The 25,075-nt window shown below is 39.3% G+C and overlaps 1 long non-coding RNA gene across 1 annotated transcript; it reads left to right on the top strand.

Annotated features, from left to right (window-relative positions):
* Positions 1-337: 337 nt before the first annotated feature.
* LOC117245013 lies at positions 338-22,520 on the top strand. Its single transcript, XR_004499124.1, has 3 exons — positions 338-440; positions 9,063-9,127; positions 21,385-22,520. It is a non-coding gene; the product is annotated as an uncharacterized LOC117245013 (long non-coding RNA).
* Positions 22,521-25,075: the final 2,555 nt, after the last annotated feature.

Here is a 25,075-nt window from a genome sequence, read left to right as displayed (position 1 = left end):
TGTCTGTTTTTAATTCACTGCTGAATTAACTGTGCTGGGGTCTGAGGAAAAGGCTGCTGGCCACCAGCCAACAGCAATTGCCACAAGTCAAAAGAGCTGCAGGCAGCAGGTCAAATTTAAAAAGTACAGAATGCTAAAGCTCAATTATTTAAATCAAAAAAACTAGTGTGGATGATCAAATAAGCAGTTGAGAATATTTGATTGGGAGCACATGGAAACCATCTGTTCCTCTTAAAGCAATCCCCCAGTAATAAATACAGGCAATCAGTGCTGTTAGCTGGCTACATTTACTTAGGACACTGGGATGCCATTCTCTGACAATTTATAAAACACATTTCAGATAATTTGTGGGGAAAAATGTGTACATATGCACATGTGACATGCTCCACAAAAATGTGAAGAGTCTTACCTGGTTATTCTTCACTACAAATTAGTGTTGTGTAAGTATAGATTTTTTTTCTCCTTTTTTATTTTTTTAAATTTCTTTTTTCTTAGTGATCTATCCATTCCAGATAGATTTCCAACAGAGTTCTGAACAATGTTATTTTACATGTAGTCTTTTTGAATGGTCAAAAAATGTCTTACACTTATTTTATCTTTTTATAAAAATGGTCTGGTCTTTAGTGCTGGAAATGATTGAAAGTGAAGCAGAAATATCTCTCTGGTTTGATAGCAAAACATTTTTGATAGCTGTTGTGATAATTAATCTATTGTTGCTTGTTATAGGAGAGGCTTATAATAGTTGAATTCATTACCACTAACTGGGATAATTAAATAAAAGCAAGTGCACAGGGGGCTTGTCCTGCAGTCATTTTTCTAAGCTGAAGTGCATATTTCCTGCATTTCAGCCCCATGGCAACCTCTCTCCAAAAACAGGAGTATATTTGGTGCTAATATACAGCAGCATTTTGAAACTTTATGGAAAGTTTCTTCCATATAGATGGGACTTGTCTTCTGTTTGTGAAATGGTTGCAGTGAACAAATGCAGTGCCCAGGCACATGAAACTGCACAGAGGTGCTGGAGAGGGGCTGATTTTTCATGGCTGTACGTCTCTAGTATTACCCAAATATCAAATCTTGCTGGCAGTAGAATCACAGACTATTCTGAGTGGGAAGGGACCAGGGGAATCACTGAATCCAAGCTTTACATCTGTGGCTCCTGTGGGGATCAACCCACAGCTATGGTGTGATTGGCACCATGCTCTAGTACTGGACAAAAGAAATGGGTTCCTTACCTCCAAAATTCTTCAGTCTGCCTGGTGACTTTCAAAATATTAATTTGCACAGGCAGAAGGTGTTAGTGGGAGCTCTGTGAATATCCAGGCTGGATTGCCACAGGGGTACACACAGATCACCACCTCTTAATCCATTTCAATTATGAATTTACTTGTTAAATTTGTCCTGTCTTTCCCTTCTTTACATTCAGTATCTGGTCTTTTGGTGGGTGATTCTATGTGCCAGGCAGGAGTTTTGGAGCTCTGCTCAGCTTCCTGATGCCCAGGAACCTGGGATAAATAGCTGTTACATACACAGCAAGTGCAATAATTCTGGAGAGATCCCTGAAGTCAGTTTTGATAGCTCTGTGCTGCCCGGTGCCTGTGCCTAAATTAATACCCAATAGTTCTGTTGTGGATGGAGTTTAATTGCTGCCAGTCACTTCAAAACCTGAAGAGTATTTTAGATGCTTCACAGAAGCAGAGAATTGAAACAGCAGGAAGTCTTCAGGTCAAGAAAAAGCACAAGAATGTCAGTGCCTTTTTAAATGGTCTGTTTCTTTTGAGGATTTCTGTGCTTGTGAAAGCAAAGTACAAGAGACATGGAATCCTCAGTGTCTATCAGGAGGCTGATATGAAAGCTCAAGTCTCACCTAAACAGCCTCATGAAGTGCTGTCCAAAGTAAAGCTCAGGAGGACATTTTTAGCATCATTTTTAGCTGGTGGAGGAGAGGGCTGGAGGGTTGAATGAAGATGTCATGTCTCATCACTTGTGTCCTGCTCTGAGAGGGAAATTTAGTTTTAAAAGTGAGTGTGTCCAGGAAGTCACAAGATCCTTCCTCTTGTCCTTGCAGGAGGAACAACTGGAAGTCTTCAAACCAGCTGAGTTTCATAGTTTGATACCTGTGCAAATGAGAGATTAAAGGAACCAGACAAAGATATTCTGAACATAGTGCTATAATAAACTACTTACCTTTGAAAACTAGAACATCTAAATTTGTAAAATAAACCTAGGAAATTGTTAAATAATTGGCAAAAATACAGAAATCTATCTTTATACATTGAAAATCATGAGAAGAATGCCCTCTCACTGCTTTTTTTTTTTCCTCTTGATTTTCCTTGGTACACGTGATTTTGGCTGAGGAAAATTGGTAGGATTATATATAATATCCTTTATGTCTTCTAGTTTTGGCTGGTAAAAATTAAAGTTTTGGGCAGTCCTGCTACATGGAATTTAGTAAACTACTTGGTGATGGTATGTGAATTTTTGAAACAGCAAAATGGGGCATAATTCTTGCTTTTTGTGAGTGTAAGGTGTCCTTTGCATCTTTTGAGTTTCATGGGTTGGAGAAAGGCTAGACTGAAGTTCAGGTCAAGCAGTATAATAAAAATGTAAGTCAGAAGTCAGAAAGCACATTCATAACCTTTTTTTCTGGGAGTTTTGTATGAAAACATGTTTTGTTTTCCTTCACTGTGGTGCTCACTCATTTTTCTCCATCTGTGCAGCTGTGAAGTTGCACCAAGGGGGAGACCTCATGTAAACCTCTGTTCTTTGAAGTAAAAAATCTTCACTAAATAAGAGTGGCTCTAAAGCAGCTTAAAGGCAAACAACATCATGTACTTGATGGGAACAAAAAAATCACTTTAAAAGCATTCTTTGGGTAGTCCTTCAGAATGTTTTTACCTGAGTCAAACTGCAAATCTTAAATTTGAAATGCAGGTGCTGTTGTGATCATTTGGAATAATGATCTTTCAATAACACAGTGTTTTACTTCAATATATTTCAAATAGCTTTGTTCAGTTACATAAAGTTATGAATCAGTTAATTACAAGTACAGATGGGAAAACCAAACCACTCCATGTTGATGACTCTAGAAATAATGCACAACATAAGCACTTTGAAATTTATGTAGAGGTGGCAGCACACTGCACAATTTTTTTTTGTACCAATGGTTAGGCAACTAATTACAGTGTTCTGTATTTGTGCTGTCACTAAATGGTTTCACAGTGTGTAGCCACATCAGTTCTGTTCTTGAATTTGGCAACTTCAATTATTGCTGATAAAAGCTGACTTGTTCAGAAAGTCTAAACTATGGGAAGTATGCTATTAAATTCTCCAGGGATCCTGTTTTCATTTAAACTGTGTTCTTTAGTATCAAAAACTTGAATTTTCAATGAGCATTTGAATAAAAAAAGTCAATTATTAAGCAGAGCTCAAACCTTAGAATGTGGAGTGCCCTTCTGGCTTGTGTAGGAACTGATTTATTTCAGAATAAAAATGCTGCAACACAGTTAAACATTTTAAGATAAATTTTCTCCTTTACACAAGTGAGCAAACTATACATTTTGCTTTTTGTGGGGTGCATGAGTGTAATGTGTTCTTGCAATGTCCATTAAAATAAGGTAGAGAAGACAGCACGCTTGTATGTTTCTGACAAGCTTTTAAAACTGAACTCTACATTGGTGGTAGGTGGAGAAAACAATTACATCTTGTGGAGTGAATCACAAGTAATTCTGGAGTTGTGGGTCAGACTGAAATCCCATGGAACTTGTAGCCTGCAAGTAAGAAATTGTATTAATGCCAAGGAAGCAGCTATTTGTGCAGAAGTGCAAGAGATCGACAGGTAATCCTCTTATCAAAGAGTTTGTAATGAAAACTGATAACCCAGCAGAAGAAATAATGAGTAATATGATGGTAAGATGCTGAGGCTTTTCCTAGAATGCCTTTATCAGGGCAGAGGAGTAAAACTTGCTATGTTAAGGGAAACTAGTCAGAAATGGGAGTAGAATGAAGTGGGTAAGCAAGGACAGGAGGAAGAGTAAGCTAAAGGCCAAGGGGCTGTAAAGACAACAGAAGGGAAATTTGGGGCTAATGACAGAATTCCACGGGGGAGGGAGATAGAGAGCTGGCTGATAGCCTTGGAGAGGCAGCTGCTTTAGGAAGCAGCAGAAGCAGCACAGATTCAAAATAGTTTAAAGAATATGTCAGAAGTGAAGACAACAAAAGAAAATTTCCCCTTTCTCTGTTGCAGTGCTTGGGTGGTGCTGATGCACCTTGCTAAATATCTTACAAGGTGTGGGGATGTTCTGTGTTCCAGGCCATTTCACCAGCTTCATCTCCTGATAAGCTTTCTAACATCTGTTCTCAAGCTGACATTTATTTTATTTCCTATGCAATCCTTGAGGTGAAATTCTTTTCTCTGGTCCCCACAGCAGCTCTCTTGTCTAAACTGCAGATCTCTTCAGGGGTTTGCATCCATTGCAGGAAGTTTTGCACAATGATTCTTCACTTTCTCACTTCAAATGTTACAGGAAAGAGAATTAAGGAGGTTCTTGCAGATTGTTTTCTGTTATTGTTGCTGCTATTCTTGCTTTTTTTTCCCTTCACAACTTTTTCAACGACTTATAGCTGAGTTTTGGAGCAATGAATGACCAGCTATTGACAAGTAATATTCATTACAAGTGTCATTGGTGGCTCTGTGTACTTTATCAAATCCATAATCTGGCAAGCATTTGATTAGAAAGTAAAATGCTGTACATAATTTTGAGTTTAAATTTTTCTGTTGCTCCTGGAGAGTTGTCACATCTCCTTGTACACTGAACCTCTTTTAGAAGACTGTGGACTTTTGCTGTCAGTCAGCACAATAGTTCATTGTTAATTTTTGTGGCCACTGAAGTATACCACGTTTTTTATTTTTTTGTCAGCACATTTTAGTCTCCTAGGTGTTTACAGGAGCTGCATTTTCTTCACAGTGTTTTTCACCACATTACTAAAAAATTTAAATGCACCTCCTTTGAACATCACAATGATCTGAAAGATGGGGGGGGGTGTGGGGTTGATTTGTTTGTTTTGATGCAGTTTGTTTGTTTGGGGGTTTGATGGGTGCTTTTTAGGTGAAAAGAAGATTCCTCAATTACATCTACTGATAGGAAGGGAGTATTCTCTAGGATAAACAGGCATTCCTCAGGGATTCCCAAGGAAAGTGGTTTATGAGAGAGCAGAACAAAGAAACTGTCAAGATTGACAAATAATGAGATATCTACAGGATGAAAACACTTTGCTTTTAAAGTAAATGTATGTTAAAATACCAGTGCAGAGCTCTGTTAAAAGACTTGATAGAAATGTACAGATAGAAAATAGAGTTCTAATCTTTAAAGGATCAGTTTTATACACAGTCAGGAAATACTCAGGACATGTGACATTAATAATATTTAATAAAATTTTAACTCAAACTATCAATTTATGATTTTTTTGCTGAAGCCATTATGAACATTAGCATGGCAAGTAGGAAAAAAATGGCATCCATCTTCAGAGAAACACATTTCTAGTTTTAAATTAATAAATAAAATAGGTTGTATAAAGTGTAAGAACAGGTGCAAAATACAGAATGCTAGTGATATCAATTAGAAATTGAATCAAGAATAAATACAAATAATTTTCCAAAGTATTTTTAGCAACAGGAAGATTTTCCCTGTCAATGGTGCATTCAATTTTGAGCAGGATTTTGAGGACTTTAGTGAGTTTGAAACTTTGGTGCTGGTGTGAGAAATGACTTAATGTCTGCATCTTATCAATTAGTCATATTTGTCTGCCCTTGTTAGAAACTGATATTGTTATGCAAGATGCAGCCTAAAGTCACTTGTGCAAGGAAGACCCTTTAATACAGTGCACTCTGATTGTGATTTCCTTTGGGATTCCTGAGGAGATAACAGGAATTTGAGAGTTGTCATACGTTGTATCTTCTTCCTATCACCTGAAGCTGCAGAATTTTCACTAAGTGTTTCCAGAAAAAAAGGATTAGAAACATTGGAGGGGCAGAGTGACCCTTCCTGTCTTCATTATTTGAGCTTTTGGCAAATGATGGCACAGATTTATTGAGTTGGAAATGCCTTGAAAAGCATCCATTGCATTTGATTGTGACTTGTGAAGAACCTTCCAGGAATTGTAGCTCAGCTTTTTAAAAAAACCTCTTGTGTTCCACCACATCTCGTGGCAATGAATTTCATGATGCAACTATGTATTTTAAAAATTACTTTTAGCATTACTTTCCTTTTTGAACTTTTAATATGGTACCTAATAATTGAATTGATGGTTTCCCAGTTCTTGTACTGTGAGAAAATGTATTACCCCACATTTATCTTCCTCACTATTTCTCAGGATTTTATAAATCTCTGTAGAATTCTAATGCCTCTTTCTCCCACTCTTCTAGTCAATTCTTCTATGGAGTTGTCTTCCCTAACCTTCTTACTCCTCTTCTCTGTGCTCTGTGGCCAGACTGGCTGCAGGATGAGATGCCATTCTTCCATGAATTTAAATCAATGAGAATTACTGAATATAATGTAATAATACTATGGGTTATATTTTTTTATTTTTCAGAGAACTGGTCACAGTGAGATGATAATGATCTCTTTTCTGAACTCTGTTGGTTTGCTTCAGTACCCATCTCTGAAAGACTCTTTTTCTTTAGCATGAAGTGCTTTGGACTTAACTGACATTTATCCCCAAATTGGTCAGGATATGAAAAGTTCTTCCTGCAAGTCTCAGTCTAGTTAATTTGAAAAAAAAAAAAAAAATAAAAGTGTTGAGCATGTAATTCCAGAATAATCTCTGTGGCAACACTTATTGGTGCTGGATTATTTTATTCTCTCCAACTGAAATGTATGAAGCAAGGAGAGTAAGAGAAAATAGAAGTTCTAAGATGCCTCCCAGTGCTGTGAATGATCTACCTGTCAGCACATAGTCTGCTCATGAAGATGAACATGTGCTTTCCTGCAATGATTTACATGGCTTGGTATGTTGGGAACATTATTTGCCTCAGTGAAGATGTCATTTTTCCTGCTTTTCCTGGATTTGTGTAGACAGATGACTTCATGGCTAGAATTCTTTGTCTCTGTGCTGAATTGCTGCAATACTTTACTGTCTCTGGGGCTTATTATGGAGTTCTTGCTGTGCCAACACTCATCAGCAGTACTGTACATGCAGCTCTTCACATGCACCACTACTGCAAAAAGCTCTGCAAGAAGAATTGTTTGATGGATTCAGGGGGAGATGCTTTTGCTGTTGTGCTTTTTTCAAATGGGTAAGTGCTGAATGAGCCCAGAGGAGGCTCCAGGATGAGCAGAGGGATGGAGCAGCTCTGCTGGCAGGAAAGGCTGCCACAGCTGCCATTGTTCACCTGCACAGGAGAAGCTTTGGGCTGAGCTCAGGGTGGTCCATCTCTGGAAATGCCCAAGGCCAGGTTGGACATTGGGGCTTGGAGCAGCCTGGGACAGTGGGATGTGTCCCTGCCCATGGCTGGGATTAAATCAGATGATCATTAATGTCTCTTCCAACCCAAACCATTCCAGGATTCTCAGAACACAGCCAGTATAGGTCCTTGCTCAGAAGGGTGCCTAAGAATACACTTACTCTAAGCAAATGCCTGAAACTTTCTTTGAGATATGGGAAGACCAAAATCCACAAATTTTATTAGTGGGTGATGCAACAGAGTTTAATTTTGTCCCACTTGCTTCCCTTGAGATTATCTCAACATTTTTGGGATTTCTTACTTCAAAAGAAGTCCTCTGAAGCATAAAATACCTGGAGTTATGTCATTTAGCATTTTCTCTTTCCTGGAGAGAAGTTGTAGTTTTTGTAATCAACCAGGTATGTTAGTACTTGTAGCTGAATGCAATAGTGAATACTAAACTTGAGCTAAATAGCTTTTACTGTAAAAATCCAATTCTTCCTTTATTTCTTTGATACTAGTTTGGTTTTTTTTTTCCCCCTGATGGCTAAGATGGATGTTTTCAACAGTAATCTGCACTGTGTGCTCCCCAAACCCTTCTTGTGGACTTTTTCAACAGCTTGGAGAACAGGTGTGCTAAGGTTTAACATAGAGTTTATGATCATTTTGATAGGACTTGCCAGTAACTCCTTTTTTTAAAAATAAAAAAATAAAAAATAGTACTGATATTACTGCTACAAGCTACCACGATAAAATAAGAGGATCTTGAATAACAATGTTGTAATTTTTGGAGTTTCTAAAATATAAAAAAAACATAAAAAGAAATTCCATATAATCCAAAAGATGTGTTTTGCTTGGATATCTCTATCCAAAGCATTTTTAAGGAGGTGAATAATGTCACTGTGGTCAGCTGAAACATGGTCTTTGTCCATTTTTACATATTTTTACATCACCAGGGTTGTACAGGTTCTTAGAAGATAACTGATGCTTCCATGCAGTGTTTGAGGCCACAGTAAACCTCCTGAGCACTCCTGGTTCCTTTACAGACAGATGTTTATTTGCCATGATTCAGCTTTGCAATTTTCAAACACAATGGGTAATATTTATTTATTATAGAACTATACATCATGTTTGTCTTTTCGTTACCAACATTAAGATTTATTTTTCTTTTATATCTCATCTCTCTTGTCTAGTGCTGCTTGCAAGTGCAACCCATTCAAAAGACTCCTCCCTGTCACTAAATTCCTTGGGCAGAATATGCATCAAAAGAATGAAGACATTTGCATCTTACTCACCTTCAGCAGTGGGCACTGTGTGTGTCCCAGAGGGAAATGGGCACAAAAGATGCAATAATTGGCAGTTGTCAGCTGTGTGTCTCTGTTCCAAAGCCAAGGGGTGTTTGTGATTTGATGTTTGTGATGGCACCTGGTGACAGTGGCAGGGGGCAGATGCCTCACCAGGCTACAGCTCCACACTCAGCTGTCACCAAAACAGGGGCAAAACAAACAAACTTAAACAGGCTCCTGATGGATTGCCCCAGATTTTCCAAGGGGAAAAAATAGAAATAAGAAAATATAAATCCTCACCAAACAACTCAAAGAATTTTTTGTTCTGTTTGCAGGTAAAGTTCTGCTTCTCCTGAATCTTTGAAGGAGTTTGGCCACCACAAGACCTGGAGAAAGGGAGGTAAATGCACTCTTGCAGTGACTAATTTATAAAGGTTTTTTCACTACTTGTGCTGGGGATTAGTCTTCTGGTACCATTCTTGACCTTTGAGTCTGATCCAATTTGCAATGAAGAAGTTGGAATTATCTAGGGGCGTTTTTGAATGAGAGAGCCATAATCATAGAATTACAACTTTATAGAATCTTTCAGGTAGGAAAAGACCCTTAAGATAGAGTCCAGCCATTAAGCCAGCACTGCTAGACCCACCACCAAGCCCTGTCCCTGAATGTCTATATGGTTTTTAAATACCTCCAGGGATGTGAAATTAGTATTTGAAAAAATATTAGTGAAATAGGCTTTTTTCTATACAGTATTAGGCTTGTAATCTACCAGTGGCAGATTGTTATAAATACAATAGTAATCATTGCACAGGATATTTGACAAAGGAAAGAAAACATTTTTAATAAAGTGCATTCTTATTTAAATTTTGTATCAAGAAATATGTTTTTATTAACAGATAAAGCAGTTTGTTTATATCCTCTCCCAAATGCAGGACATCTGTATTTTGTGTTTATCATAGTATATAAGCAGCATAAGAAACATTAAACAATACTCATTCATACACATGTGATTTTATTACAGACAATCCAAATAATCAATCCTGGGTTTTATAGATTTTGTCTTTTTCCAAAATATCTTTGGTTTGATTAAAATTATTTCTTTTAGAAGGCCTCTCTCTATCACCTGCTCTTGTCCTCACGTGCAGTGGTGCTTTTCCAGGCAGATTGTGCAGGGTCTGTGCATTGTGTGGCTCCTGGAGTGTTTGGAGGGGTAGGGAATGATCTCCCAATGCACAGAAAAGCTCTCTGGGCACCCTTAAGTCCCACACCTTTGATATGTCCACAATATTTGCTAAAGCACTTTGTGGTTTAACCTTCCTTGATAGAAATGCTTCCCCCTGCCAGGCCCTGCTTCTTTCCTGTACCTCTTTGCACTTTGAGGCAGTCTCATATTGTAGAAGGTCCCTGAACAGGCTAAAATTTCCTTTCCTGAAGTTCAGAGCTCTAATTCAGCTGGGTTTTTTTTCCTGCTCACTTCTCTCAGGATCTTCAGCTCCATGGTGTGAACTTTGTGCTCCACTGTGGACCTCACCATCCTCAAACAGGTTTTCCTATTTATGAGGTAGGAGGTCCAAGAGTAATTGTTCAGCCTGCAGAACCAAGTCACCTCCTGGCTAACCTGTTGATCACAGCTTTGAGTCTTCCAGCAGAAGGTTTTCCATCACTTTTAAACTTCAGAGTATAGGAAAACCAATGGGGTGGGTGAGAGACAAAACCCAAAACATTGTGTGTTTTTTCATGCTATTTGCTAAAGCTTCTGGTCCTGGATTCTCTTTGACATCTTCCGCATTTCTCTTTGTTTTGTCACCTGGCTGTAAATAACACAATAATACACTTTCCTGGCCCTTAGGAAGGCAGTGCTCTCCCACTTGTCTTGTACAATGGACTTGTCATTGAGAGGAGCTTTCCTGGCAGCCCCTTGAAGAGCTTTAAATTGAAACATCCTTTAGTGTGGAGTGGTAATCAAAATGCTTGTGTGCCGTATGGGAGAGGAGAAGGAAGCGTTTTTCAGCTTTATGACACAGAGTTTTTCCCATTGTTGTAAGAGTTCCTTCATTATTAAGGATGCTACCTTAAATTGCCACAGAGGTCCCAAAGAAACTCTAAAAAACCTTTGCTTTTGGAGAGCAGCATTTGGATCAGCTGTAGCTGTAATGTACCCTGTTGTCACAGGTTCTCTGTGTGACTTTGCTTTGAGAGTTCTCCTTCATCCAGAAAGTGCATTTGATTTGAAGCATTTTCTCTTAGGTCCTAGTGTGAAATATTATCGTGTGATTTTCTCTATCATCTCCAGCAACTGTGCATTGTTGAGGGTCAGGTTTTCTCCTCAATAAATATCCCCTTTTGGTATGGTTTTAAAGACTGCAGCACTGATGCTACATGCATTACAGCAGTGTGCTCTGTGTGCAGTGTGTAGTTTGGCAGCAAACTATAAATTGTAGTAAGTGCTGCCATTACAATATTGAGTGTTTTCCCACAGGAGGAAACTGCTCTTTGTATTCCTTTGGTAAGAGTTTTCAGGAATTTCTGAGGATCTGACCTAGTTATGGAGGAGAACATGAAAATGAAATTTATTTTTTAAAATTTATTTACCAGATTGTTGTAGTAGTGATAGGTCTTGTACTTTGTCACTTTTTCACTCATTCAATTTTTAATATTATCTGATTGGAATGATTTCATGTAACTGGTTTCCATTCTTATGAGCTCATAATGAAACTTCATTTTCTCTTCAATTGCTCATCTGGCTCTAGATGAATACAGATGGGTTGCCAAGCACCCAACACTTCTTGAGGTCATGTATTTGGAACCACTTTCCATGTGATTTCATAATCTATGGCTTCTAGACTAGATCCCTAGGCAGGCCAACTTGCTTGGCATCTGCTCTCCAGATTTCCTGACTGTGGGGGATCCCTAATGAGCTGTGATGGGAGCTGTGGCAGGTGCAGATTGAAATTAAGTTCTACAGTCAGAATAAAAATCTCCTGTGTTAATCAATGGTGAGTAGCCATGGAAATGACAGATATCTTATCCATATCCATCTAGAACTGCCAAAGTTGGTTGAGTGTCCTGCTCTAAATTTTAGCAAGTAGTTTGGTACCTTGAAGTGGATATTTCATTCTAGAAATGTCATATTTGGCAACAAGTACACGCTCCCAAGTTTTGGCTCATTGTTCTGATTCAGTGTTATTTTTCTTGAAAAAAAAAATTCTGAGAAACTGAAATGTCATCTCTGAACTTGCTCTCCACACATAAATGTTCCACCAAATATATACAAAATAAAACTAAAATTAATAAAAACACTAAACTGTACATACCTCTAAAAGCTGAGAAATAGCTGGCATTTGGCCCCTTCTCACAGGTACATTATGATTACATTTTCTTCCCCACCAAGAATGGTCTGACTATGAAAGCTGAGCTTTCTTACTCAGCTCCTTGTTGTTTCTGCCTCCCAGCTCTTTATCCTTCAGAAATACTAACTAACCCTGGTTTGTTTGGGGTTTTTTATTTTGCTTATCATCAACCTCCTCTTCTTTAACAAGTCAGCTTTTTGGCACATTCTTTGCACCTTCAGACTGCTCCTTTTCTTTCTTTAGCTTATGATTCAGTGGTGTCAGAATGCCAGCAGAGTGCAAGGAGACAAAAGATCTCAGCTTTTCATGCCAATACCTGATTTTGTCTTGTAACAGCAATTATCATTAAACCCTTCTCCACTACCAAAGACCAGGACATGCTTAGTAAGCCCAAGGCACTGGAAAATGAATTTAATATCCCCTTTCCTCCAGAGACACAATGCTTGTAAAGTTTGGTCAGCAAAATCCAACAGTTTGAGCTGTGAGAGGCTTCAGTTCAGTCACTGAGAACAGATTCTTTTTCTTGTTATTCTTTGAGTGCCTGCTTACATGTGTGGGAAGTGTGGAAATGCTAGCAGGCTTCAAAAACAAAAAAGTCTGGGAACTATTTTACATGTGCAAAATTCTTCTCTCCCACTGCCAGTCTCAGAAATGGCTGAGCAGGAGGAAAGCATCAAAAATGAGAAAGAAAAGCTCAACCAGAGAGAGAGAGAGAGACCCAGGGTAGGAAATACCAAGAGCTGGCTAAAGTTTGAGCCAGAAAATGGGATGGTGAAGAAAGAGCAGCAATGGAGTTTTAGTGTTCAGTGCTGCCTGGAGTTCCCCAATATCAGCACTAAATAAACCTTGCTTTTATTTTGTATGTTCAAGTAGTAGTGAGAATAAAGCTCTCTGCTATAAATTCACATCCCTTAATCTGGTCCAGGATTTGGAACCCAGCAATGGGACAAGTGAGGTGGAATTGCTCATCTTTTTCCTTTCATCATGAGTTGTTTTGTATTTCCAGGGTTCAGAGGAGGTGTAAGAGCAATATCACCTGAAAATCAATTTATTTTGCTGCTTGGTTTATTTTGCTCCTTTACCTTTATGGTAATTTTGTCTATTGCATAATTTCCTATTTTTAAACCAGCATGTGAATCTGCTATAATGGTACTTAGATTCATTTTGGAATAGATCCAAGCTTACTTATTTGTCAGATATTATTATAATCTGTCTTAACAAGTCTAATAAACTGTGCAGAAGTGGTGTCACTATAAAAGTATTCCCAGAGATGTCTGCATTGATGTGAAGCAGTTCCCTGACTATTCTGATTTGATCAGAGCTATGCAGCCAGCTTCACATCGGGCTCTTCCAGGCTCGATCACGCAGATTTCCATTAATTTTTCAAGCCTTTCTCTAAAATCTGCTTTATTAATTATTTAGCTGTTTCTTTGCTACAAAGAAATCCAGTGGAAAAGGAATGTCTAAGCTGCTTAACCATTTGGCTGGGTCAGGTTTTTCACTGCACCTCCCTGTCCTCTCTAGAGCTGAGGGCTGAAGTTCTGCTTTGGTTTTCAGCTGCTGTGCCTCATGCCGACCCACAGAGGTGAATCCATGCATGAAGCTGGGCCTGTGGATGACAAATACCTCCATAATCATTCATATGGACAACTTTGAAGCTTCTTATTCTTTTCTCAGGCCTGAAAAGTTGAGAGGAAAAGCCATTCATTAATAACTGCTGCTTGGAGGTGTGTTTATCAGCTGCCAGGCTTTCAAATTAGCTCTTCAGGAAGATAGTGCAGTTATTTCTTTTTATGTCACAGAGCTGTTCATCAAAATTCTACATCAGAAGTTGTAAGGTATCCCAGCACAGGACATTGATCCTGGAGAGAGCTCAGCTTTGGAGTTACTGGCCCCCTGATTGCTGCAGAAAGTACTGAGGATGGTGTTAGCAGGGCTGATCTGCATAGTGTGGGATGGTTTTCTGCCTTTCCTGCCAAAATCTGCATCCAAACCTTGCCCTCCTCATTCCTGGGCTGTTCTTGCTGTGATGTGAAAGGAGAGAAGAGAGCCTGGAGTGGGACAGACATTAAATCCCTTGGCTGGAGATGACAGCACATCACAGACCCCTGTGGATGTGAGTGGACCCAGGGCTGGTCAGGAAGGTCTGAACATAAATGAGATGTCTCCAGAATGCCCCATGAGGCACAAGAAATGCAAGACCACAAATGGCAAGAGAATGTGAGTGTTGGCAGACTGGGTTTTTTAAGCCCTGATGATACTTTTGTTTAGTTCTCCTATTGCACAATAAGTTCACCCGAGGAAGAAAGAAGCAATCTCTCCTGAGTGACACACCAGCAGAAAACTGATATTTTCAAATGCAGTCAACTATTTCTTCTTCAACAGATTTCTCCTGACCTGAGGTCTGTGTTTTTGTTGTGCACTTGTGTTTTACAGTTGTGAACCACAATATTTCCATTTTACTTCAATCCAGTAGAGGAATTAGAAACTAACTCTCCAAAAGGCAGTCTCTATTTATGGCACTGTATTTTTCTGTGTCCCTCAGTGCAAAAATTATCATAGATTTAACTTGTTTTCCTATATTTGGACTTCTGTTATGGGGTATATACACATTGCATCTTGAGGCATGCAATGTTTTTAGTGCATTTCACATAATGTTACAGATTTTAGCAAATTTATGTCATCCTCACGGTCTTTGAAAGAATTATAATTTCAGATTTGCTCGTCTGCTGCAGCTAGGAACCTCAGACCATTGCCAGATGGGAGATGTATTCATAAATCTTAGAGCTCTGATGCTTTGCATTGTAATATTTGAATATTTGAATCAAAAGAGAAAAGTGATAAGAAGGATGCATGGATATTATTTGGAATACTTTTTATACACAAATTGCCAAGTGGAGAACCTGTCTGGGGAGAAGCAGGAATATCTCAAAGTGGGTTCTGAAATAATAAGATGGTACCATTGTGAAGAAGAAATGCTGGAATATTTGGGCAGACACAGCTTCTTGGTCACCCTCTGCTCCTCAGCTGGATGTGGGGAGAAACTGGGATAAGAAAGTTTTGGGGTGAGATAAAGAGAGGGAAAATCTTTACCAGCTCCTGTCACACAGATACTCAGCTTGGGCAAAAATAGTTTTAATTCCCAATTAAAGGAATGGAAAGGAGAAGCAGAGGGGCAGGAATTGATCTCTGCTCCCTGGGCCAGGGACAGCACAGGCCAGGGAAGGGTGGGAGCTGGGCCAGGGCAGGCTCAGGCTGGAGATCAGGGAAGGTTCTGCTTCCCCCAGAGGTGCTGGCACTGCCCAGGCTCCCCAGAGATGGGCAGGAGGCTGCCAGAGCTCCAGGAGCCTTTGGCCAGTGCTCCAGGGATGCCCAGGGGGATTGCTGGGGGGTCTGCAGGGACAGGGGCTGGACTGGGTGATCCTGATGGATCCCTCCAACTCAGCATATTTGTGATTCCAAAATGGTTTTTAAGAAGCAAAAAAGTAAATTGATAAGCACATTGGGAGAGCTCCTTGTATGGAGCTGTCCAGGGAGGTCTCTGGAGAGATTGTGTAGACAAATTGTATGATAGTTTGATGCTGTAATCATCCAGAGACGCTGCACCAGACCACCTAGAGAAGGAGAAGGCTGCAATGCTGGAATTATAGAAGACAATCAGATCTGAACAAGTGAGATATTTTACCTTCCTGTATCTTGTATTTCTGCCATGTGCCTGATGCAAGTTTATCTTCTGCTTACTCTGTACAGAAAGTTTTATGTGCAGTTAATTCTCTGGACTATCAGCCAGGATATTTTTGCAGTGTGCATGTATTTCCCAGAAGTGCTGGTATATGAGGATCTGGGAATAAGCCATTAAGATTTTGTGAGAGCTTTGTTCTTTCCTACAGGGTGTTGTAAATAACTTGCAATAATTTGGACTTAAGCAAAAAGGAATTAAGAAGTTGACTGCTGTTAATGAATACTAATGATTGCTGGAAACATGATCAATGTGAGGCACATATTATTAGTGAAGGTGCCCTTCTTAAACTTCATTAATCACCAAGATACCTAGGAAGCAACAAATAATTCCTTGCTATTTGGCAACAGCTAAAGGGAGAGCCAGTTTGTAATTGGTGTTAAATTCTGCATTCCTGTCTCATGCTGATGTAAAGCAAGATTGCTGTAGGTTTGTGCTGGCATAAGCAAGACATGTTTAATACCCAGCTGGTGCAAAGGTGTCTGAATAAATGACTAATTCTGGTGGAGTCAACCAGGTAAAGGGTGAGTTTATGGTCAATCCAGGACTTCAAAGCAGGTCTGCAAGGGCTCCCATCTGGGCAGAGTGAGCTTATGGCTAGGAATAGTCAATGGGATTGTAATGTCTTCTGGAATCCCATACCCTACAAGACCCAGCCTTCTTCTTTTCCCTAATTAAACACTCTCATCATTACAAAAAAATTCTAACCACGTTTTTAATAAAATAATAAATGTGTTTAGCTTACCATATGAGGGCTTGGCTTTTCTCTTTGTCCATGTTATTTTTCAGATTGCAAATTTTTAAGGTTTTCTTACTGTACATAAGGTATTCCTCCCTCAGCACTAGTAATGTTTGACTAAGCAGAGATTGTGCCAGGAAAATTGCTTTTCCTATTGAAGTTATTTCCAACATAAATTTTCAACCTGTTACTTCATTTCTTTGTTTTGTCAGTGTTATTAATGATATTAATGATAAGGTATGAATTTGTAGTGGAGACATCAGTTGTCTCAAACTTCTTGCTGTCCAGTAATATTTACATGTAACTAATCTAAGAATGTTTGGGTTTTTTTTCTTTCTATGAATCTCTGCAGAAAAGTAGTGCTTAATTATTTCAGTTCAGAATTTCATTCACATGGAATTTTTTGATATGAAGGAGCTCTTCTAGCCCAGTCAAACTGATTTTTGACTTGCAGTTAGCCCAGGCTTGATTTTAATTTCTTGATTTACGTTGTTACCTTCTTCTTCATCTCAAGAAAATTCTTCTTCACTCTTTATTCTCCTTACTGTCTTGAAGTTTCCTATCCAGCTCTTTTATTTAAGTAACAAGCAGGCCAACTGTGTCAAGAACTTCAGACCTCTTCAGCGCTGTGTGCTGTAATTTCACTCTTCAGTAATTAGTTCCTTCAGCAATTCACTCAGCAACTGCTCTTCCTAGGAAGTTCCATTAGATTCCATTGATAACCTGCTGTGGAGAGTTCTTTGAAGTAGTTTACCTTTCCTAAGTGTGATTTTTCTTCTTTCTGGCCATTCTTGTGTTCGTTTACAAGCACAAGAATGTAAAATATCTTGTAGGAATACAAAGATTGTCCATTTGGAAATTTGAATGCTGTAAAAGAATTGGCTTTTTGATATTTGGTAGGGGTGAAATCAGAACAGTTTTGATCATTTTCCACAACTTCCCAAGTAAATTAGATTTGGTTCTAAGAAAATGAAAGGGAGAATAGGCAAAGCAAAGGTTTGCATGGCCCTTCTGGAGAGCTTCACCGCAGAAATTCTCTGGGAATATTCACCTTTGTCACTAGATTTGGAGAACAAAGCAGATTAGTGACATCTCTGTGCCATCACCAGTGCTTGCAGAAAAAGGAAAAGGATCATTTTCAGGCACAGAATGAGCTGTTCATTGTACAGCAGTGGCAGAAATACTTTTAACTTTATTCTTAGGATCGTGTATTAGACCTATGGTAAATTTAGCATCTTTTTTTCTGGAGCATTTTTATTTTCCATAAAGCCATACAGAGAGTGAAGTTACTGCTCAGGGTTAACCTTCAGATCCCAACCCTAAGGATCATGGCTTTCTTTTAAACCCTCACTCAGTGAAATTTCAAGGGAAGCTGTTTTTAGCAGTGAATAACACACTCACTTTCTTCTTGTGTTTGCTTCTGCCTTTGTCTCTACAAGAAGCAGCTCCTGGGAGGAAACTTCCCTGTGAAAAGTTGAATGTTCTTTCCCAAGGTGAGGCCCAGAGAATTCCAGCCCTGCTGCTGTCTGAGCCCAGCATTTTGGGTCACAGAGGGAAGTGCTCTGTGCATGGAAATGTTTGTGCCTGGGGTTGGTGTCTGTGGCTGAGCTTTAGTCTGTTGGGGCAGCTGGGAGCTGCTTTTCACTTGAATTTAGAATATCAGAAGTGGGTTAGGCTGAACCCAGGGGTTCACCATAACCTCCTGACTATGGAGGAGTTCATCTCATTCCCTTCATTAAACCTCAAAAGTTTTCAGGCCTTTTGTTTTCCTATATTTTTACAGATTTCCATGAGGAAAACATTTGTACTCCATAATATTCTTAATGAACAGTTATAAAAAGTAGCTCAGTTACTCCTTTTGAGTGAACAACACAATTCTGTATTAATAATTCTGTGTTTACTGGCTGAGGATAATATAGCTGAGTAAAAACCCATGGTTACTCTCACACAAAGATGATAAACTCTGTCTTATTAATCTGAGTGTAAAAGATAAGGAAAGAGACTGACTGTGGTTCACAGCAGTTTGCTGTGGACAAAATTCTCAGCACATTATGGTCACAAATTGTCACTCAGATGTTTCAATGATAAATATTTAATTACCCTGTAATCATTCTGTAATTTGTTTTTACCCTTTATATTGCACACTGATTATTTTATAATTAAATATTAATTTAATAACGTGATTAGGTTTGTGTTGTAGCACAGAATTAACATTGAGTTAATTATGAAATTTTTCAGATGAAGCAGTTTGAAGTAGTAACCTCTCCCTTTTCCCAGAAGAAATGAAACAAGAATTGTATTCAGAACATATTTCAGAGTAGTAAAATGAGATAATCTCATGCATGAATTATGACAGACCTGTGGGGACTAGAGTAGTTTATTGGCATTTAAAAATGTGTAAAGGAGCAATGCTGGCTTTAACACAGTTAATACTTCAGCAAAGCCTGATGATTCTTGTACTAGCAGTTGTTTTCAGGAGAAATTAGCATTCAGATTCTATTAGCTGTGTAAGATGCTGATCTTCATATGCAAAGACATCACAACTACACTGGAAACATTTTGTAATGGAATTATGGAGCTAAAAAATGTCTGTCCCCAGGCTGGGAATGTTCATAGGATACTGAAGAGATCAGGTGTTTTGGTTTCTAAATGAGGCATGTTAGTGTCTAATGAATTCTGAAAAAGGAAAACATTGGTGACTAGGTCAATATTTAGAAAGGCCCAACTTGTTTAATTCTGAGGAATTAATTCTTGGGGCAATATTAGGAGTACTAAAATCCTGTGGAAGGGTTTTACCTAGATAACAGTAGGGTTTATCTATTTATACCATGATTTTTGCATAATTTTAAAATCAAAAAGAGAGAAAATAATTACCTTTAAGAAATAAACCCACTTTCTATACTGGTCTTGATGTGGAATTATGAATTATGTGGGTTTTTTCCAACCAGAAGAAATATCTTCATTCTGAAGTTGAGTTTATTATGGAAAAGATTGCTTCACAGCAATATAGAACAATGTGTTTGGAGAGAATACAACTCTAAAAACATCATTCTACCCTATATTTTCTTATTATTAGTTTTTTTTTTATTGTATCTCTCTTTGCCAAAAGGCCTTGTCTGCTTGGGCTGAGCTTTGTGTTTCTGAAAGTGCTGCCTAAAGTCACTTAACACAGCTCCCAGGCTATTTAGGGAATTATTAAAAGAAACAGGCTATTTCAAAACAAATGCAACTTGCTCTTGCAGAAGCAAGAATTGTTTCTGCTCTTTGTTTATCCCGGCACATCTCCGATTTCCTCCGCAGTCGTTCGTCACAGGGCTGAATTCAGCCACATAACCTTGGCATTCTCAGTGCATTAACAGGAGTGGTTTATATTGTACTATCTGAAACAGGGGACAGCGTTTCATAACCTGCTTTCCTCCCTCTGCATTGCTGTTATTCCTTATCAATCTGCTGCAGTTGCAGAGTGCAAGTCACAGTATTGGAAGCTATTTTTAGTCAGCTTTGGGAAAGGTCAAGTAGCTTAGGCTGTTTAGATGTTTTCATTAGCAATATTATTTCCTGGTTTTTACTGTTTGAAGATATGCCAAATCAATATCTTTTTAAAGACTATTTAATATTTTTTTAAGAGGACTGTTTTTTGATCTTAGCTTGATAAATTCTTTCCTTGCAAAAGAAACAGGTGATAAAACTAATTATTGTTTCTTTTTATATCTTTTATCTGATTTTGGATGCATTATAAATATAGCCAGCATTATTCATAATTCAGCATTGGGTTTGGAACTAAACACGTTAGGTAACAAATAAAGGTGTTCAGAAAATGAAGAACCCTGGAGAGTTGATATAAAAACTTAAAAGAATGAGAAGAACCTAATGTTACCCATTAGATATCAAAAGAAATATCTAAATATTCCTCTTCAGATAAAGCCAGAGCTGTTTATCTGGAGTCTGGTGCTTTGCTGACCACTCATTGAGCTGAGTCAACCCCAGGCTAAACAACCCCAGTGCCTATTTCCTCCTCCAGAAAAATCATCATTCTGGGTTAATATACTGAGCTGCCTCAGCATGGGATCAGTCAAGCTGCAACCCAACCACATGGAAATTGTGGCCAAGATAGAGGTTGAACATGAACAAGAGTTTTGTTGGATAGAAGAGGGAGCAGGAGCTCCACAGCAGGATGTAAACTGCTGTAGGTGCCCTGTGCTTGGACCTGGAGAATATCAGGCAAATGTGATGGGCCAGGAGGAGAGAGAATCCCCTTCTCTAGTTTAGTGAAAAATGTTAATGTAGAAGACAGATGTTATTGAGGCAAAAGCCAAACAAAAGCACCCTTGCTCTAACTTAGGTTTGGTCTCAACAGAAAATCGTATCTGTAACTCCTTGAAATATTACCAGTGAAAATGTAATTGAAGGGAGTAGATGGGAATACTGAGTGTTGCTCTTGCAGATTAAAGCACATAAATTTCCTTTAAATCTTAATTCTGGTGCACACATCCAACTTCGAATCTGCTTGGTCTCTTGTCTACCAGGATGAGATTTAGAAAGGCACATTTGGTGTTTCCAATTAAGGTTTCTCACATTTGAAAATGCAGAGTGTGTTCCCAGTAGGATTTAAGGAAGTGGTGGTATGGATCTTAGATGGATGAGGCACTGAATTATACAAAATGACAGAAAACCCACTTAGAACTGGTTGAAATAGCAGGAAATACTGACTGCAGGTGTATGGTTGTCAGGGCTGTCACCGCACCCATGAGCATGAGGCTCCCAGTTCCCTGAGAAATTGTCTTTCCAACAGTTCTTCTTTAGATTTAATTTTGAATGTTCCCTTGCAGAGAAAGAAGAAATGGAGTAGACTCTGAATAGAAGGAATAGCCTCTCCTACTACTTTTTGAGCACTTTCCCAAAGGCCTTAGTGAAGCAACAGCTTTCACCTGAGAAGCGTGGATGCCAGCTCCTTTTTGCATCTGGTGGAAAGCTCCTCCTCCTCAGAACCAGAGATGTGTCCTGTCTGTGCAGATTGACCAGGTGGTTTTGGTTCACTGCTATTCCAAAGAGTACAGAGAAGTCACACACAAAAAAGAACCAACCAATCTGAATTTTGCCTGGGCTTCCTGCAGGTTTTAGGCAGTTTTTCCAGTTGCAAGATTCCAGTCTGGAATCCTGAAGCAGTGGGTTGGAGCTGTCTTAAAAATGTTTCCAAAAGAAGGAAATGGAAAGCAAGTTGCTGTGGTTTAATGTGGAGCTGAAAACTTGCATACATATTTTATTGAGTCTCCGGGTATCCTGGCTGTGAACAAGCACAGGCTGAGTCACACAGATGTGCACTTCAGAAAAGACTCTGAGGCTCCTCCTGGCCAGCTTAACTCCCGAGGTCTGATTTAATACTGAAACCATCTCCTGCCCCTTTGATGTGGGTTAAGCTCTTTTCATCATGCCTGTTTAGGAGTTGTTTATTTTTCACTTAACCTTTCCCTTTGCATTTGTTTAATTAAAAGATTTCTCGAGAAGTCACATCACCACAGTGCCACATTCCACCGCCTTTGTCAAGATTATATAGAAGTGCTTCTCTAATAATTGTCCTGGGATTTAGGAGAATTCTGCAAACAGGTCACCTCCCTGCCTCCAAGTCTGTTTCCCATATTAAACAGATTGCCACTCTGCCTGTAATACCTTGGAAGTCTGGTTTATCACACCACAAACAGGTACAGAACTGAAGAAAATCTCTCTCAGCTGTTTACATCAATTGCTACTGTTAATTTATGATCACTGTATTAAATCCATTTAGTTTAGCAAAAAGACTGTAAATTAATGCTGTGATTTGGGAACTTGCTGAAGTTATTACTGCACAGCACCTTATTAAAGCATTAGAGCACTTCTAGCCTGTACAAATATACTGTGATGCTCTGATAGTCTCAGTGGTTTTTAACTGTGCTGCTGTAGCACTGTAATAAATTTCTTAAAGAGAAAATTTGGGTGATGATTAATTATTTTTTTTGTTTAATTATATGCTATATTTGATTACACATTTATATTGGACCTCTTTTAGGTATAATTCATACCCCTTAAGAGAATCCTTTCTTGAAATTTAGATGCAGAAACCAATATATTTTGCCATTGCTATTCAAACACAGTGTCTATAGACACTTTGTTAATACAAAAAGTATCTTTATTTTCACCATGCCATATTGCAGGGGCCATCAGGGAAAACACCAAATTCAGCACTGCTTTTCTTCCAGAATTCCTTCTTTGAATCCATTCTGTGAGACAAAAACCAGCATGTGAAATCATTAAAGATAAATTTATTAAAAATCCTCTCAGTATTATATTCAAAAAGGCATCAGTTTTTTTGTTGGAGTGTCATCACTGGTGTAAAACACAGGATGTTAATGAAGTGGGAGCAGATATCTTGCACAGCAGAGATGTGAAAAGGTAAATTTAACACCTAACAGGTGTTAAGAGCCATAAATCACGAAAGGCTTAGCAGTAATTTAATCCTTTGTCAATCAAAGTATTCACTATTGAGAAAACATCTCGCTGAGAATGCTATGTTTAATGGAAATGCTTGTTAGGTGGAGAGGCAAAGTGTAATTTTACCTGCATAACACGGATCGTGGTGCATTTTGAAACAGTTTGTGAACCTTCAGATATCAAAAAAAGGTGTTTTATTGCTGGTGGTCATGTTTTGTTGTGATTTAAGAATTCTGTTTAAATAACACAGTAGCAAATAGACAAAGCACTTCCCCATTCAGTACCTGCATAATATTTTAGTGGTGTTCTACGTTGGCCTTACTGCACAATGGATGAATAATTCAAAGGATTCTCAGGAAACTACTTTAAAATTGCAAGGACAGACAGTAAAACTGTTAAAATCCAGGTGAAAAGACCTGCACAATATTTCCCAATGCTTTGCCTTGTGTTTATTGCAGCCTGTTTTTCCCACAGACAGAAATTAAGGGAGGTTTGGGGTGAGTGTGGCACACGGAGGGATGGGGATGGCAGCGCTCATCCAGCTGGGCTCTGCTGGCTCTGGGCTCCTCGGTGGGCACTGACACACAGATGGGTACAGACATACAGACAGACACAGACACACAGACAGGTACAGACATACAGGCACAGACACAGGGGCACAGACATACAGACACTGACGCACACAGACTCAGACAGACACACACAGACACTGATGCACAGACATACAGACAGACACAGACGGGTACAGACACACAGACATGGGCACAGGCACACAGACAGGCACAGACACACAGACACATGGGCACAGACAAGCACAGACACACGGACAGGCAGACACACAGACATACACAGACACACGGACAGGCAGACACACAGGCACAGACACACAAGCACAGACACACAGACACGGGCACAGACAGACAGACAGACACAGCCAGCTGTCCGGCCTGCAGCTGTCTCTGGAAGCAGGGAGCCCCTGGAGCACACAGCTGTCCTGGGGAGCTCCCTGGCCCACTCCACGCTGGGCTGCAGAGCCTCGCTCAGAGCCTGCCTGCCCTGGGCACTGTGGGGAGGATGGTGCTGAGAGCTGGGAGAGCAGGAACAGGCACAGGGAGCTTGGCACAGGCTGTGTCTGGCACATCTGGGCTGGAAGGGAGCCGTGTCCTCAGCTGTTCCCAGCACAGGCTCTGTTGTGGCTGCCAGCCCTCGCTGTCTCCTGCAGCATCTCTGCCTGGCTCCTGGGCTGAAGCGAGACCCTGGAACTACCCAGACCTTCGTGCTGGACTGGTGTTTGCATGGAATATGGATCCGATCTCGAGGACAGGCTCTGAACTGTCTTTTTCCTCCCTAGATGTAATTAAGTATGGTTCAGCAGGTTAATTCCCATGCTTAAGCACATTTATATTGAGGATTAGGGTAAAGCAGATGCAGACACGTAGTTTTGCCATAATTGACTGCAGTGAGGTAAAGTATATTTATGACTTCAGTGATCATGAGCGTATAGAAAGTACAAATTAAGCTTCAGAAACCTCCAAGCAAGGTTAAGTCTTCTGTTTTGATAAGGACAATCACTTGTTTGTAGTGGCTTAAATGCTCAGCATCCCAAAAGGAAATAACAACAAAAGAGTACAATATAGGTAATTTTTGATTAAAGCTGAGGAACAAAGTGTTTAAATTTGCCAGAATGAGTGTCCAGAACACACCATGTAGGTACAAATATAAATTTTTGGCAGGCACTAGCTAGTATTCTAGAAAACAGGACAAATAAGGATTGCATACTGTTTATATATGTTTTCTAAACTTTCAAAAAGTGAGTTACATTTTTGGGTCATAATTTTGCCAGGGAAGATCTATTTATTATCCAAGTGTGATGTCACTCAGCAGATACCCTGCTGGTTTCATTTGCGGTAAGCAGTTCTGCAAAAGCAGAGACAACTCTTTTCCTTTCCATCTGCTGCTCAGTTAAATCCCTATTACGTTGGGTTGGTATTTATATAAATTGCTGGTAAATTCTTTGTCATTGCTTCATATGGTAACTGTTCAGGTTTCAAGATC

The sequence above is a fragment of the Parus major genome, chromosome 11 (genome assembly GCF_001522545.3).
Source record: "Parus major isolate Abel chromosome 11, Parus_major1.1, whole genome shotgun sequence".
Classification (NCBI taxonomy): Eukaryota; Metazoa; Chordata; class Aves; order Passeriformes; family Paridae; genus Parus; species Parus major.
Note: the sequence above shows the minus strand (reverse complement) of the source record. Positions and strands in the feature narration are given on the sequence as shown.